This window comes from Biomphalaria glabrata, chromosome 1 (genome assembly GCF_947242115.1).
Source record: "Biomphalaria glabrata chromosome 1, xgBioGlab47.1, whole genome shotgun sequence".
Taxonomy (NCBI): domain Eukaryota; kingdom Metazoa; phylum Mollusca; class Gastropoda; family Planorbidae; genus Biomphalaria; species Biomphalaria glabrata.
Genome location: NC_074711.1, coordinates 1,789,174 through 1,807,455, shown reverse-complemented (window position 1 = coordinate 1,807,455; position 18,282 = coordinate 1,789,174). Strand labels below are relative to the sequence as shown.

At 36.8% G+C, this 18,282-nt stretch overlaps 1 protein-coding gene across 2 annotated transcripts in view; it reads right to left on the bottom strand.

The window, feature by feature from the left end:
- Positions 1 to 10,102, bottom strand: part of LOC106062762 (neural-cadherin-like) — a 61,067-nt gene extending 50,965 nt beyond the window's left edge. Inside the window, exon 1 of one of the 2 annotated variants that reach the window (XM_056044218.1) lies at positions 9,946 to 10,102. The gene's annotated coding sequence lies outside the window, so the exon portion shown is untranslated. Of the gene's footprint in view, positions 1 to 2,502; positions 2,650 to 9,945 lie in introns of those variants that run through there. The other variant, XM_056044278.1, reaches the window with a different exon arrangement.
- Positions 10,103 to 18,282: the final 8,180 nt, after the last annotated feature.

Below are 18,282 nucleotides of genomic sequence, written 5' to 3'. Positions count from 1 at the left end.
ATATCTCTTGCAGCTATTTAGTACATTATGGTATAAATATCTCTTGCAGCTATTTAGTACATTATGGTATAAAAATCTCTTGCAGTTATTTAGTACATTATGGTATAAATATCTCTTGCAGCTATTTAGTACATTATGACAGAAATATCTTTTGCAGTTATTTAGTACATTATGAAAGAAATAAACAACTTTGTTACTGTAACTTATGCTGTTTAGTTCTTTTACAAAATCTTCTGTGTTTTTTTTTTTGTTTTTTTTTAAAGGGGAGTAAGCCAAAACATTGTAAAAATGTTTTTTAAAGTTGTGCATGTAAAATTATATTATTAACACTTGATAGAATTTACATTTCATATTCAAAAATTATTAAAAGAAGTTTACATTAATAAACTACTAATTTTACTGACTTTTTTTTCCCATTTATTTAAGAATTTAAGAAAATAAGAAATTATTGTTTTTTTGATTTTGTTGTTTTTTAAAGGGTAACTTTTAAGAAAACTAAAAAAAAAAAAAAAAATGGATAATGATGTAATAAAGTAAGGAATAATATTTATATAAATATATAATATTTATGACCAAGATACATTCTTTGCAGTTTAAAGGAAAGTTTTACTTCTTGTGGGTGATATTTTATAGTATCCTTAAATTTAGATCTGGTACTCTTTATGGGAACATTCAATAGAGACACACACAAAATAAATTAAAAAATAATTTTAAACTTCAAAAAATATTATTAAAATTATAATAGTAAGGTTTATATTAAAATGTTTTTGATGTTTTTTTTTGTTGTTTTTTTTCAATCAAAAGGACAGTACTACACTTTTTCACAACATCTAGAGTAGATCTTATTGGTAATGCAACATTGGATGATTGGGAGAATATAGATCTGTCTATATGTACTAGTCTTTTGAACCCTGCACCATCATTGTAGAGCTAAATCAAATTCAGATAGGTTCTAAATCCTCTTTGAAGATAATGTTTTAGTTTCTAAGAAAAAATAGTAGCACTACTATTAAATAAGCTTAACTTGGCTTAGGAAATTCCATCATCTACTGGAATATACAGGGAGTTGTGTTTTGCGCTTTTGATTATGCAATAATTGAATAAATTATGTAATCAATAAGACAAGATCTATCATCTTGATTCTAGAGATCTTGAATTCTAGAAAAAGAATCTAATTCTAAATCTACAACTGAGTCTAAGACTCTAAGCAGACTGAAAAGTAGACTAGATTTAGATATATATTTTATATATAAACTTAATAAGTATAATGTCAAGGCTCTTGTAACTATAAATCTATATTACTATAATATAAAATAATTAATTAATAATCTATAATCTACTACTATGTTTTATCGCACTCGCATCTGCAATATTTCAAGTTTTAATATCGCTACCTAGCATATAATCTATATTATAGTGTGGCAATGTTAATTCACAAGTAAATTATGAGTGAGTCTGGTGTGAATGTACATTTTGTTTTTTATAGTTATTATGGTGTTTTGTTTGGTCTTGGTGTAATGCACAAATTGTTTCATTTTGGTTTTTTATAGTTATAGACCTAATGTTTTGTTTGGTGTAATGCACGAATTGTAAGACAAATTTCCTTACAGGACAATAAAGATTATTATTATTATAATAGTAACTGTCTTTGAAAAAAATGTACAAACAAAAAAAAAAAGGCTACTCTACAGCAGTGAGCACATCTAGAGACGACTACATAGTAGGCCTACATCTATAGGCCTATAATCTATATATAGATCTATTCTATATAATCTATGTCTATCTATATCACTAATATCACTGTCAGTATACCTAGATTATATATATATAATCTAGATTATATTTATTTTCTAGATCTAATCTAGATCTATATTATTCTATGTATAGATCTATATCTAAATCTAGATTAGTCTCTTAATATAACCCGGAAATGCCTCGATATAGAAGAGATCTAGACGTAGATCTAGATAGTCCACACCTGTCATAGTCCTACTGTGTGTAACTTAGTGTAGGTGTGTTATGTCTATGTGTAGATCTAATCTTCGTCTCTTCTCTGTATCTCGTAATCTTCGCGATGCCCCTGTCCTGAAGAACTCAAACTCAATGACCAATCTAGTATCCTAAGTATCTACTAATTAATCTAGCTAGATCATTAATTCTAGTTCTAGATCAAGATAGACTATGTGACACCAGGTCCTATTTACTTCTTTTATTAAGTCCTAGAATCTAGTTTAGACGACTCTAGATCTAGATTTCTAAGACTAAGTGCCGCATTGTGATAATCAAACTCTTTCCATTCTTTTCAAACTCAAAAATTCAATCTAAGATTAGTCTAAAGTAAACAACAAAACAATCATATGATAAAACTATTTTGTATGTCAGTCAGATTAAAAAAGAATATATAAATAAAGATCTAAAATGTAACTTAGATCTAGATTAGAATTAGAAAATACATCTAGAAAAATATAGATCTAGATCTACTGAAATGGTGAATCCTGGTACCTATTGAAATTATAGTCTATCCTTTAGCTCGATACATTTAGAGATCTATTATGTTTGACTCTGGTCTAAATCCAATATTCGAAAACAAATATTCACCCAAAGAAAAAAAAAATGACTCCGAATAGTTTAGTAGCGGAACGCACAACACAGGTGAATCAGACTTGTGACCCTACCTGTGTGTCGCCGAGCGGTGTGACACGGCTCGCTTTACATTACCTTGTCTTATTCCCTTTCATTGCCCCTTCTTTGAGACTTAATCACTAAGGGCCTAGATCTAGATTTAGTCTATTAATTTAATAAGAAACTATCTAGACTTTGTTATTTTCAACTAAATCCATTAATATGAATGAATCTTTTATCATGCATGCGAAATATATTTTGCTGCACTTTTTTTTTTTAATGACTTGATTATCTAGGTCGGTGTTTCCCAAACTTTTGACCTATTTGTACCCCTTAGTTATAGAGGTTTTAAAATGCTGAGTACCCTTCGCCCCCCTCCAATGGATTTATATTTGTCTAAATATGTAAGTTCTATTATAAATACCTAATATTGATTTGGATCAATAAAAGTATGAAATGGTTTGCAAAGCATCATCATTTGATTTCATGGTTGTTTATTTTAATCTGAGAAGCGATCTTTTGTACTCAATGTCCACAAATGCTGAAAAAAGTATTTATCAAACGAACATAATAAATGGGTATTTAAATACAATCAGCATGGTAAATGAGGTACAACGCGTACCCCATTTAAACTCTTCCCGTACCCCCGGGGGTACGCGTACCCACTTACAATTTGGGAAACACTGATCCAAGTCATTCTTGCTACACTTTTCTGTCATTAGATAGATAGAAAAATGGTGAGGAATGGTTTGTTATTGTGTTTCATTGACTAATTTGGGGTAGGGTGCAGTTTGTTGACATTATATTACATTGACTGTAATGTATGTGTCTGAAAATCTGGAAGGTTCGCTGGCGTTTAGGCCTACGTGTCTTTGAAGGCCCTGCTGTGACCTACATCATTTCTAACATCTGATGCAGACGTTTTTGAAAAGTCGGCTCTACATCGGGTTCAGTTTTAATTAATTTTGTATCGGTGACAACTGCTCCTCTATTTTTCTTCTAAAAAAAAATAACGCTGATTCCCATTTCTGAAGTCAGTTGCTTCTAGTACAAAGCTACATTGGAAGAGATGACACAGGGGCGTAGCTAGGAATTTATCATCGTTTGGGGGGCCCGGGGGCTTGACCTCTTAGGGGGGCCCCTGCATTTTGCGTAATATTTAAATTTTAATGTATAAACACTCATTTGGGGGCCCCATTTAAGTGGGGGCCCGGGGGGATTTTCAAATTCTCCCCCCTCCACTCCCCACCCTATACCTACGCTACTGAGATGACACCAATACTGTTCTTTGATACGTTTCCGGTGAGTGCCTCCGTTATGCCATCCTCTTCTCACCCCAATGAAAAGGGGGGAGGGGAGCTTAGTTGTCCTCACCCATTCACGGGGCCGGATTTATCTATATTTTTTAAGGCTATGCTACACAAGCTATAGTTCAGAGCCACCAAGAAATGTTTAGCTCTGACAAATAATATTTGGACGTATAAAAGGGTACTAGATCTCAAAGAGCTCAGGGCCTTTTCAAGTCTAAATACCAGTGATGCTCAAAATACGGCCCGCGGGCCAGATCCGTCCCGCGAAGTGCTTCCATCCGGCCCGGCGAAACGACGGCACAAAGTGTAGAAAATCCCCTCTCCAAAAAGGTAGATAAAGTTATGTTTACCTACGTTACCCTAACTTTTTCTCTGATGGATTGGTACCATGATCTTTAACATTGTGTTTATGTAATGAGACTAGATGTATAATCTAACAGGAAAAGTGAATGGATCTTTACTTTGTTGTGGAGCATGATAATAAGCCAATGTATTTGATATGTAAAGAAAGTATGGTTGTTTAAAAAAAAAAAACATATGGCAGCATTCTTGATTTGAGCCGCGAATAAAATATTGTTAAACTACGCTTAGAGATTGAAGGATTGAAACATCTCACTAATTAATGTAGGGCCCCTAAGTGCTAGATCCACGGGTTTCTAATAAAATAGTTTCAGTTCCGTTTCATTACGTTTTTGTATCTTTTCGGTCATGTGGCCCGCGACACGAGTGTCGGAAATTAAAAAGGCCCGCAGGTCGAATTAGACTGGGCATCACTGCTAAATACGGTTCTGACTGTGTGTTAAATGTTGTGTCAAGTAAATGGTCTCAAATTTTTAAGGCCTCTCATCTCCAACTGTCAATACTGACCTGATAATAATTTAATGTATAGTTAATAAACAAAATGTAGGCTCAATGCGCTGTGTTTACATTACAAACATAAACACGAGAGCTAAAATAAAAAATGAATCTTAAAAAGTTTTAAACAAGTAGGTCTTAATGTTCGTCTTAAAAGTGGTGTAGCATGTTGTCTGTTTGAGATCAATGGGGAGTGAGTTCCAAACCTTTGTTCCTTGCACTGAAAAGCCCGCAGACCGTAGTTTTTGAGGGAGAAACGAGGCACCACTAGAAGTGTTGTCCACTGACCGCAGGGCTACATGGGGGTCATAGGGAGTGATCAGTTCGCTAAGGTACAATGGCATTTCTTTGACTAGAATATATTTGAATGGTTCTGCTCCCACTTCAATTCCACGTACCATCATTTTTTTTTTAATTTATAAGTTGCAGTTTTATTATTATTATTATTATTATTATATTAGAAATTAACGAGTATTCATTCTCTGGCACTGCCAGGGTCGAGTTTAGTTCTTTATCAATGTCCACTTAGGAATTTTCTGCTGATGTGGCAGGTCTTCAGCAGTAGGCCTACAGTCCTCTGACAGGCAACGAGAATGCTCCTAGGAATGCTAAGGGCTTAGAAGGTGTCTGTGAGGTCAGTTGTCATTATTCCCTCGGTTGATAAAACAATGGGGTATAGCCTATTGTTATTTTGGATAACTTCCATAAACGCTTAATCTCCAAATTTTTCGAAAACTTTATTAAGGATCCACTCAGGGTCGCCGCGAGGGATGTGGTCGTCTGGGTGCGAAATTTTAAAATGCCGCCCCCCCCCCCTTTTTTTTTTCTAGAGAAGAAATTTAATTAATTAGTTAATTTGTTTCTTCTACGATGCAACAAAGATGGATTCGTAGGTGCCTACAAATGTATCCCAACACAACACTAGCACAAAATGAAGCATCTCAGCGCTGAATAATTTGCTTGAGTTTAATACAAAATAAATAATCCAAAGGACAGCTCACGTATACAATGACTTGAAATAAAACACAGCAAGGCAATGCTTCTCAAACATTTCCGTGTGGCGACCCCCTAGAACAGGGGCGGGCAACCTTTTTGTATCCCATATTTTGTTTTTCCATTTAAGTTTTTCTTATAGGGCCCTAATATTATTAGACCTACTTAGACTTAGGTCCTTCCGAGCCGTTCGGCGCACAGGGTGGCAAGCTGTCTCCACAGAGGTCTTAGGCGACTTCCATTTCTTCTAAGAAAGTGAAACGCCGTGTTAAACATGGACAGCCTTGTTTGATAGGAGACTAAACGTAGCTCGACATGGCTTAAATTTTGCCGATGTGCCAAAAAAATCCAAAATCCAATCCGAACGTGGAAAAACAGTAATTGCTGAGAAGGATACTAGGAATAACATGCCGAGATTAATGACACCAGCAGAGAAGTTCCCGCACGGGCACTTGTCTGCTGATTGAAATGATGACTGAACATCGTGTGAGATTCACTGGGCATATCCTTAGACCAGATGAAGCACGTTTACCGAAGTCAGCCTCAACATGGAAGCAGAAAAGAGAAAAACGAAAACGAGGCATTCTTCTTGCTTCTACTTTTGAAAAAAAAAAGTTCTACTATTACAGACTTCAAAATGAAGACATCACAAAACTAAAGAGACAGCTTAATTTTTTTCTAATTCAATATTGAAACCTCTTGCTAGTGTTATTACATTGCTTATGTTAACTCCCTCTCTCTGTCTGTCCGTCTTGTACAAATTTTGAACACGTTATTTCTCCCACTTCCCATTCTCGGATCAGATGAAGCTTTGCACAATTATCCATTGTACCTAGCAAAACATGCATAATTAACTAATTAACCGATTAATTAGTGGTAATTAATTAATTTTGTGTGATGTTGAAAAGGGAAATAAATCGGACATTATTGAGATATATGACTGTAAATGTGGATTTATTCCCCTTAGGCTTTGTGGTTTGTTTGTTTGTTGTTTTTTTTTAAGTATTTTTATATTTTATATTTTGATGTTGATGGCATTTTTCATTGAACAGTCTGATGTTAAGTATGTGTTGAACAGCATTTTAAGTTTTGATCAGAGATAGCAATGTTAGGACAACCAACCAGATCTTCTTATTTTGTTATAAATTGCTGACGATAATTGGAAAGAGAAGATAACTACGTCCTAGGCATTTCATGTGTAAATCTAGTGAATCTAAACTTAGACTCAGCCAAGCCGTTTTTTTTTCCACTTTGATTCAGACAATATATTCCATTCTTGAAGACGCTAGGGAAGAAGGAGCACGCATGGAACATACGACATTTGGAACCAAAAATGTGCTTTTATCTTTGTGTCTTTCTGAGTATATATATATATATATATATATATATATATATATATATATATATATATATATATATATATATATATATATATATATATATATATATATATATATATATATATATAACATATAAGGCTAGTCCCAGCTGTGACCTACATATTTTGCCAAGCATAACCATTGTCCGCAGGCGGTCGATTTAGCAAAATTTTACAGTTATTTACCTGAAAGGTACGTTGAATTGCGGAAATTAGCAGCTAGAATTCTTGCTATGTTTGAAAGGACTTATCTCTGTGAGCAGTTCTTTTCATAATGAAATCTAAAAAAAAAAAACCTCACCCGTTCGAGATTATCTGATCAAAATTTGTCATAAGTGATGAAAGTGTCAGTCAGTGACAAACAAACCTCAACCAAGCATCATAACAGCGAAAATAATGCGTAATCATATACATTTTTAATTCACAAAATAGCACTACAAACTTAACTAACCAGGGGACAGGTATTCCATTAATTGTTGTATTCTATTGTATTGTTTATAATTTACATAAAATTAGTAGGCTATGTTTTCCAACTAATTTTTGGCTGCGGCCCTTCAGGTCATAGTTAGTTTTTAGTGTGGCCCATACGCCTTAATGAGTTTGACATGCCTGCTTTAAAAAGACTCGAATTCATCATGGAATTTCTGGTAGACCAGTGTTTCCCAAACTGTGTTCCGCGTGGCTTGTCTAGGTGTTCCCTGAGCTATTGGAGTAATTAACTCTTTGAGGGCCCCTGCACTTTGACATTCGACATCATGACATGATATAATGGCGTAATTTTTAACGTAAAAAAAATAATTTCGAATACCCATTTCGGGGCCTTCCTCAAGTGGGAGCCCTGGGGGGGGGGGTTCAAATTCTCCCCCCTCATCCCCCCCCATCCTAGCATGCCACTGCTTTTAGGCATGCATGTAAATTAATTCCTAAGTAAATGCAGAAAAGAAATTGTAAATTAATTTTTTGTAGCTCTTCTCTTTACTAACATAACTATAATCATCGAACTGATCAAGCATATGTCCGAATTTTGAGCAAAAACACCGTCTAGTTCAAAGCGTCGAAACTAACCTGTGGGCAGTTTAGACCAATAGCTCGTTGCCACGTCGTACAGACCTGTGACGTGGCAACAAGCTATTGGTTGAAACTGCCCATAAGTTGTGACGTTGCAGGTCAGTGTTCAGGCTTTCTATAACGATTGGTCTCGGACTAACTCTCAACTGACAGTGAAATAGTGGGTTATTTCCCCCACGTACAATTTGATCCAAGTTCTTAAATTAGTACCGTTTGCAACATTTATAAAAGTTACTCCACCTGACGAAATTATTTAGATATGATTGTATTATTTTAAAAAAAGACATAAAATTGTGAAAGATGTGTTTTAAACTGTAAAAATGTAGTGAGAAGTTGGTTTTACTTAAAGCACAAAATGTTCTTGACGTTTAACAAGAGGACCGTGGTTGATAAAAACAAATAATGATGAACTAATATCCAATACATTTTTAAAATACTTTCAAAACTTGAACAGTTTTGCAATATTTCTGGAAAACTATGGAGGATGATTCGTGGGTTGGGAATCCGTTTTCTGTGACACCTAACCAGGAGGGTTTAATGCAAGTGACTATGAAAATCTGACTGACCTAATGATTGACTCTAATTAGAAACAAAGATTCTAGTCAAACGTGTCTGAAATGTACCATAAACTATTTCAAAACAAGATATTCTTTTATACAACCTATATTAGGCCTACTAGTAGGCCTACGAAGCGGGATTTTTAAATTATGCCAATGTTGTAATAACGCCAAAGTTAAACAGGCTGCAGACGTCATATCAGATATTAGAATTGAGCTTGCCTATATATCATGCTTGAGATCAAGATGCTATGCTCATCAAGGGCACAATACCATCAAGCTCAATAAAGCTTTTTTTTTTTTTTCCCGATGTTTATGTCTGTTTATTTTAGTTAGGGCCAATAGATTCTATATTTTAAAAAAAATAAATTCTAAATTTAGAATATGATTTAATTTGTAGTGTTTGTTTTATTTACACCAATAAGAAACAAGCCAACGTATAAAATCGGCAAAATTTAAAAATTAATTTTAAATTCTCTGAATGTTCCGTTGGAAAAAAGGTTTGGGCAGCACCGTGGCAGACAATAAACATTGATTCGAATGACATCAATCGTGAAAGTAAAATAAGTCTAGATAAACAGGAACTAAACGACTAATAACTATTTGGTGAAATGACTCTACGAACAAGCTTTTTAATTAATAAAGTCTATCATAGTCATAAAGCTATTATTTATTCATGAACTCTGGATATCTGAATTTAAAATAATAATTATGACCTAGATTCTAGTTCTTGTTTATGGGTATTAAGACACATTTAGGAACTGATCTTGAATTATAGACTAGAAAGTGTGAAACAAATTTGATAACAACCTAAATCTATGTGTCTAGTTTGCTTGGCAAAAAGTATACTTTTTAACTTGTGTGTGTGTGTGTATTCAAATTCAAAATATTGTAATGAAGGATATATAAAATTTAGTTTTATTAAAGGGAGAAAACTAACATATCCACACCTTTCCTTCCCGACATTCCTCGTAAGTACCGAATGGCCAATCAAGAAAGTGGTTTTATTTAAAGAATTTATATTCCTGATCGCGTAGACTAAATTGCTATCTGAAAACAAAAGGGTACTTTTTTCTAATAGGTCTAGTTGGTATATATTGGTGTACCAATGGTTAGGAATATAAATATTATGATGTACAATAAAGAAAGAAAGAAAGCCTACCCGACAGGCTGTACATATCCTGGTATCCCCGACGCATAAAACTACACACTGTGACAAAGTGACACAGCCCATTATTTTACTAGGACACCTAAACACGTACGTGCGGCGCAGTGCAGAATTACCTCATGTGTATTGACCGTCGTTTCTTTCACGGGAAAGTTTCGTTTCCCCAACACACACACACACACACGACCACACCTTACCGAGGTGACTGCGAGACACCCACACAAATAGAAGACCCTAATAGTATAGGCTCTTTGCCCAAGTCATGTTTGAATTTTCTCAAATGATCGATTGGTGTTTGTTGACATGTTTTTATGTGACAGCTAAATCTAGATGGGAAATCATACAAGTATTTTTTTTTCACTCGAGGCCAGTGTAAACGCATAGTTCCTGCATGGCTGAGCTTTCATAAGAAGACATGTTCATAATCTTTTCTTCTTATAAGTTACTTACATTCCTTTAAAAAAAAAAAAAAGATAATTTCATCCTGCGATTATCCATTTGTTTATCTAGTCGTTTATATTAATTAGAGACTTAAGCTCTGGTGTCTTTTATTTGGTTTTCCTGACTGATTCTATGCTACAGAGGCGGCCTTAAGGGGTGGCGAGTGGGTCAACCACCCCAAGGAGCCGCGATAATGAGATTCTTTTTGTCACTGTCAGCTAATCGTAGAAATATTCGTGGCCCTACTGATATGACACTTACCAAGGGCCCGGCGCACTGCTGAGGCCGCCTCTGTATGCTATACTGGAACTAGGGGAAAAGGCGCACTTGTTCGAATTTGTCCTAGCATATCGAATAAGAAATGTGCTTGTTTATCTTATCTTATAAACTAATGACGTTACTTCAAAAGAAAAGATAACTACGTCCTGCGATTTCCATGTGTCAATATACTCATTCATGCACATGTTAATCAGTGACTTAAAATTTGCAAAGTCGATGTTTTTATGTCTGATTCAGGCACTAATAGCACTAGGGAAGGAGAATCTGTATAAATTTGTCCTAGCAGAATAAATGTGCCTTTATCTTTGTGTCTTTCTGAGTACTTTATTACGTTTTGTATTTTTAAATTATGGTTCAGTGTTTTATGTTATCCCGTATGGGAGGAACGTATGCCAAAGGCAATCTTTTTTGGTGGGCTAAAAGGTGGTCGACGTACAAGAGGCGCCCCACGGAATCGCTTCAAAGACCAGCTTAGGCGCCAACTTGCCTTAGCTGACATAGAAGAGAGCCCCTGGTTGCATGCGGCCTCAGAACGAGCCAGCTGGAGGTCACTCACAAAGGCCGCGGGATATACATTTGAGACCATAAGAAAATCCGAGGACAGACGCAGACGGCGAAAAGAAAAACTAAATCGGCCACTTGCGGACAATGATAATGCTTGCACTGAGTGTGGCAAAATATTTAGGTCACAGCTGGGGCTGCGCAGCCACTGAAAATACTGCATTCCTCATTAATCTTTGGACTCGAAGACAAGCCTTATTATTTATGTATTATTGCTACTTTACTTTTTAGTCTCCTGTCCTGAAGGGTCTCTAAATTTAGTGATTTTACTAAAGGTGTTACTCAAATGAGTCTAATCCTAATCAAACGTGAATATTAGTTTGTAATGTATCTCACTGCTCTATTTTGCGTTTGTTGTAGTTTTTCTGTTTTCTTGAGCTGAGGGGTCCGAAACAGAGGACATATATTCAAATATTGGCCTAAAGGTTAAAAGGCTTTTTAGTAGTTTCGTGTACTTTCATTTGTAAAAAAAAATTTAAAAAAAAAATAAAAATAAATATTTTAATAAACTCAAATGCTTTGTTTATTTTTTTTTTATTTCGTCAATACGGTGATTTCATGATAATTTTTCTCGTGTTATAAATAATTAAATTAAGGCTTGTCTTCGAGTCCGAAGATTAATGAGGATTGCAGAATTTCCCGTGGCTACGCAGTCCCAGCTGTGACCTAGATATTTTGCCACATCCACGGCAATCATAACATTTGTCTGCCGGTGGTCGATTAAGATTTTCTTTTCGCCGTCTGCGTCTGTCCTCGGCAGACGATTTTCTTTTGGCCTTGGTCAGTGACTTCAAGCTGTCTCGTTCTGAGGCCGCATGCAACCAAGTGCTCTCTTCTATGTCAGTTAAGGCAAGTTGGCGCCTAAGCTGGTCTCTAAAGCGTTTCAGTTGGACACCTCTGTTACGTCGACCACCTTTTAGCTCACAAAAAAAAAAAAAATGCTTTTGGCATACGTTCGTTCCCCACAATGGTTAAGTCCGGCCCTGCTATTTACTTCTACCCCCCCCCCCCCTCTTTTATTTTTGGCCGCAAAAGTTACGAGATAAAAGAGTTATATTTTTATGACTCTAAGATATCAGGAATGGTTTGGCCATAAAGAGAATTATATATATATATATTATTGCTCTAATGACACTTGGGTATAAATAATAATACGAATAATAACGAATGGATAAAGTGCCTTTATCTTTGCGTCTATTTTATTAGGTTGTGTTTCTTGTATTGATAAGTTCTGGTGTAGGGTTAAATGCATAATGTATTATTGCTACTCTATTAATTTCTATGAATTTCTATCCCTCTGAGTTAGATCTAGTTTATGACAGGTTTATCTAAACCAAGATTGTAAATGGTCTTTAAGCAAAATAAAACAAACAAACAAAAAAAAAACATTCTCTATACATTTGACCTCGACACTTCATATGAAGCCACTTGATCACGTGTGAAGCTTGCTGTTGTAGTCATTTAAGTCTGTTCACATACTCCTGGCATCTATTCTACATTCCCAATAACATTTTACTAGTAGGCCACCACAGCTATCAGAGAACAAGCCCTGTGATTGCCGTGTTGTATTAACTTAGGACTGTCATCACGCAAGTTACATGTTCTATGTCTGTCACGCAAGACGTTTCAACTAGGACGTAGTAAGCGTCATTTAAGGAATGTACGAAACTTACACATTTGCTGATCAGAACGGATAAGAACCCCACACTCTTCCCACCCCACCCTTAAAAAAAAATAGGTTCTGCTAAAAATAATTAGTGACGTGACATCACGTGACTCAGAAAATATGTTCTCATTATTACTTCACAATCAATGGCGTGTTCCCAACTCCCCCCCCCCCCCACACCTTTTTGTTTTTTTCAAGTTATTGTCAATGACAAGTGTTTCCCTAACTCGAGATGCGCTGCTGTAAGATCTCTTTACCTTGAAACTCTCAGACTTAGGTCTATCTCTATACGTGTGGTCGTGTGGTATGCAGTCTGGACTGTCGTTCAGCAGTCTCGAAGGTTCCGGGTTTGAACCCTGCCCCCATCGTCATGTAGTGGTAGGTTTGGGGTGGGATTTAATTATCTGTAATCTGAAGGAATATCCGAAATATGTAAAACATTTTACAAACAAAACAAAATATTTTTAGAGCGAAAATAAATATAGCGTGTCCAAGAGAGAAGGTGACCAAGAAAGCTATGGACAGCGAGAAAACATGGGCCTCAGCTCTTGAAGAAAAGCATGCCATACTAAAAATGGCTGGCTCCTCTACCACCAAAGCGAAAGCCACATTGACCTGCAATATATGTGGACGAGAGTGTCTCTCCAAAATAGGGCTCCACAGCCATATGAAAAAGTGTTCGAGATGAACCATGGTCGTTCCACGACTGAAGGAGGCCAATATAAATGTAGCGTAATACCATGGATATGTCACAATAAAAACAAAAATTATTCTTCTGTGTCTTTTAGGGAGGTGTCACACGGAGAGAAAAAATAAAAAAGCCAGCATCTAATGACGCAACTTCAAGGGAAGTTGATAACCGTCTGACCAAGGCCAGTTTTGCTTTCGGACGCTTCCAGTCGAGAGAGTGGCGGAATAAATTGTTCTGCCTACAAAAAATCAGTGTCTACCAAGAAGTGGTTCTCTCGACCCTTCTATATGGATCTGAGACATATATATATATATATATATATATATATATATAATATATATATATATATATGGGCTATGGGTATTATACAGAAAGCAACTAAGACTTATTGAATGCTTTCACCCAAGATGTTTGCGCTCCATCATGTACATATGGCAAGACCGCACTACAAAGAGCGATGCTCTTGCAAAAGCCGGTATGGACAGTATGGAGGGACTTTTTATTGTTCGACAATTACGCTGGGCAGGGCACGCATCCCGTGTGGCGGACGAACGTATGCCAAAGGCAGTTGTTGTTGTTTTTTTTTTTGTGAGACAAAAGGTGGTCTACGGAAGCTCTTTAAAAACCAGCTTAGCGCCAACTTGCTTTGACACAGAAAAGAGGACATGTCTGGAGGCTGTTTCAGAACGAGGCAGTTGGAGATCACTTACAAAATACACACTTAAGACCAAAAGAAAATCCACTGATTAGTACAGACAAGCCTTGAACCTGGAATCATCGGGACGACATTCCGAAGCGCATACCACCCAACCATGCAGCCATCCGCTTTTTGGCCTATACGGTCTACAGAATACGAAAATAATGATAAACTATACATTTTTAAAAGCACGTAGAATTTAATCCTTTGTGTGCATCTTTTTATAAATAAAAGATGAAATGTAACCAATGTGCAGATTGCTGTGAAAAACTTTTCGTATGTAAGTCTCCAATCATGTCACAGGGCCGGCCTTAGGCATATTCAATTGGTTAGTCCTCCCACAGGACTACAAAAAAATTGTGGAACTTAAATCTGATCTCAAACATAGTAGAGCACCATGACTCCATATTTACTAGTCTTTCCCATAAGTACGGGAATTGCGATTTATGAATTTCAGTTATTTGTCAATTTAGATATAGACAGGAAGGTTTTTAATAAATTGCATAATTTTATTTTTTCGCAGTTTAATTTTTTTTTTTCTTAAGGGCCACCAAATTCACTTAGCCTAGGATCTCCTATTATCCAAGGCCGACCCTGCAGATCAAGTCTAGGCCTATATCTTTATATCAAAATAGGTTTATTTACCTCCCCAGCCGCTTTTTTCCCCCTCTCATTACCAAATTTGAAGTTAAAACACAAAAAAAAGAGGACTCTGCATTTGTTTACCATCAATAGGCCTAGGACATCACTCCAAAAGTACTACAAAAGAAGCAGCCTTCTGAAAAGACCAAATTGCCTTTTGTTTTCTAAACAAAGATGAATAAATAGGGCAGCACTAAACTGAGGCAACACAACCTGGTGGTATTTGCTAAGCAAATAGTTTGCGAAGTTAAACGAAACAATTCTAAGAAACCCACTCTATTAGACTATTATTAGACTAAGATCTACTTTTAGTAAACTTTTCCGGTTAGGTTTTTTAATATATATTTTTTTGGCCCAGACCTGCTAGCTGGTACACATCTCGTCTGCATGTCACATAATCACGTATTGATTGCAGGGATCACAAAAACATACCTGTTGATGACTCAGAGGTGGTTATGCTTGTGTGAATCAAGTGTCAGGTACAGCAGCATGCTAGTTTATAGCCGTGTTAGAGACTGCGAAACACTTTGCTTTTATTTTATATGTGTGTACGGCCGTGTAACAAAATCTTTGAGGCTTGCAATCTGCAGGGAACAGAAGCAAGGAAAACAGAGGCAGACAAAGGAAGCGATGCGAGGACAACAGTGAGAAACTTACAGGGCTGTCTGTGGAAGAGATTATAATCCTGGTGTTATGGGATGTGCGTTTCTATGGTGACGGTGGGAAGAGGTTAGCGATTGGTTGTGAATGATGCAAGAAAGTTGGCATTGTCGTCAGTGGTCTTTGTTAGGGGAGACGACTCCAGAACGTGAGTCTGAGCAGAAGTGGTATTCTAGGGAATTAAATTTTGTTCAAATACTATTTTATATTATTATTAAAGTCTACTACATTTATTTCATTTTATCACAAGTTGATTATGTCTATATTATAATAAAAGTTTTATTTAGTATTGTTCACAAGGAATTTATTCAAGATATTGTCAGCAGAAATGCTAAAACATGGGGGAGGGGGCGCAGTGCATTGTTAACAGATTCTCTGTTGGCGAACTTTTAAAATCCCTGAGAACTGGCAAAAAGGAGTGCTTGTAAAGTTTCCTAAAAAGGGCAACTTGGCAGACTGCAAGAACTGGAGGGGCATTACTCTCCTCTCTGTCCCGGGCAAGGTTTTTAACATTGTTCTGTTGAGACGGCTTCAACAGCCAGAGAGGATCAGGCAGAGCATGTGCAGGGCATGCTTAGTTTTACGAAATGTCATAGGACAAAGTCTCGAGTACCAACAACGGCAGTTTCGTAGACTTTAAGAAAGCGTTTGATAGTGTCCACCGAGAATCACTATGGAAAATAGTTAGAGAATACGGCATCCCAGAAAAATTCTTCCAGATCCTACGACACCCATTCAGTCTAGTTGCTGCATTAAAACAGAAAAAGAAATAACCGAGTTTTTTTTTTTACAATCGAGACAGGTGTGAGACAGGGCAGCATCTTATCCCCCTTCCTTTTCCTCCTAGCCATCGACTACATAATGAACTAGACTGCCTTTGGTATTCCATGGCCTGAACAACTCCGATTGACGGACTTGGACTTCGCACTACTCGGAGCTACAAATAAATGCATACAAGAAATGACGGAGAGCCTAAAAATTGGCCTCCGCATAAACTTGGAAAAGACTAAAATTTTGCTAGTGGGATATAAGACAAATGGTGCCACGTCAGACTTGGTGAGTCAAAGCTTGAAGAGATGCACAAGTCCACATACCTTGGAAGTATCATAACCAATAATGGGGATGCCTACCATGATGTAGCGTGCAGAATAAGAAAGGCAGGGAGCATTTTTCAAAGGCTGCAGCGTATTTGGACAAGCCAAGCCATTGGACTTGAGAAACAAAAATACACCTTCTTAACACAATCGTCATCTCAACAGCAACATATGCATGTGAGACATGGAAGTCATGTGTCAAAATTAAGAAAAGACTCAATGTGGCTCAACAAAAATGGCTGAGACGTATTTTGGTAGCCAGTTAAATAGATCGGGCCTCAAACAATGAAATCCTAAGCCGAACAGACAGTCGAACACTTATTGTCATGAGGTTTGCGGGACTTGTTCTCCAACAAAATGCACTACGCATACCAAGAGTTGCGATGACATGGAGGCCAATACGAGGAAAGCGCAAACAGGGACGTCCTCGTATACCTTGGCGCCACACTTTCATGGAGGACCCCAGAACAGTAGACACCAGGTGGGAGGAGACAGCTTGCCGCCCAATGCGCCAAACGGCGCGGGAGGACCTATGTCTAAGTTTTATTAGTTAAGACATATTACACCTACAGCGGTTTAGTTGTCTACCTGCAGTTTGATGCTACAAGTCAAAGACCGTCAAAAAAACACCTAGCAAAAGATAGAGCGGAATGGAGAGAGAGACGGTTATCATATTGTGTGTGTGTGTGTGTTACCCAACAGTCCATTAGGCTAAAGGACGGGTAAAGGTGAAGAAGTGTGTTTATTTTGTGGGGGGTAGTACAAGTACGAAAATGAGAATCACTGAAATGACGTTGCTGACTATTACCAGCAATGAGGATGAAAAAGACAGCTAACACAATAGGCGATGTTTTTAACCCTCGAAGTGCTGAGCTTTTTTTTTTACGAGTGCATACAAAATGGAAGTACAATTCTGATGTTTAGAGGCTAATGTACCACACGCGTTTTAAGGGTTAAACGAAGCAAACATTCGACATATCCAACAGTAGTGTTCTTTGGTGAGACTTGAAGTATTTCTACCATCAACAGAATAAACGACTGAAACAAAAAAAAAAAGGGGGGGGGGCGGCCAATAAATAATTCACAGTAATAAGCCTCCCCGTTATTTATACATGAACTTAATTTAGCACTGTGAACAAACATAATGTAGGCTCAAGCGAGACCAATAGTTTTAGTAGGCCTGACCACTGACCTGCAACGCCGCTAGCAGTTTGGACCAAATAATAAATAACGTGTTCAAAATTGTGTTTCAGAGCGCGTTGATGTAAGCTTTGTAAAAAAAGAACAACATTCTAAGGTCAAACCTATTTGAAAATAAAACTTTTAAGTCACCCCAATAAATCCTGCCGCCAGCTAAGTCATAAAGCAATCAAGATAATGGCGTGCACTTTACCGAACACACCAGTTTTGTGTAAGCATAGTGTATCAAACACATCAGCTCTGTGTAAGCAGTCTATCAAACACACCAGTTTTGTGTAAGCAGTCTATCAAACACACCAGTTTTGTGTAAGCATAGTCTGTCAAACACATCAGTTTTGTGTAAGCATAGTCTATCAAACACATCAGCTCTGTGTAAGCACAGTCTATCAAACACATCAGT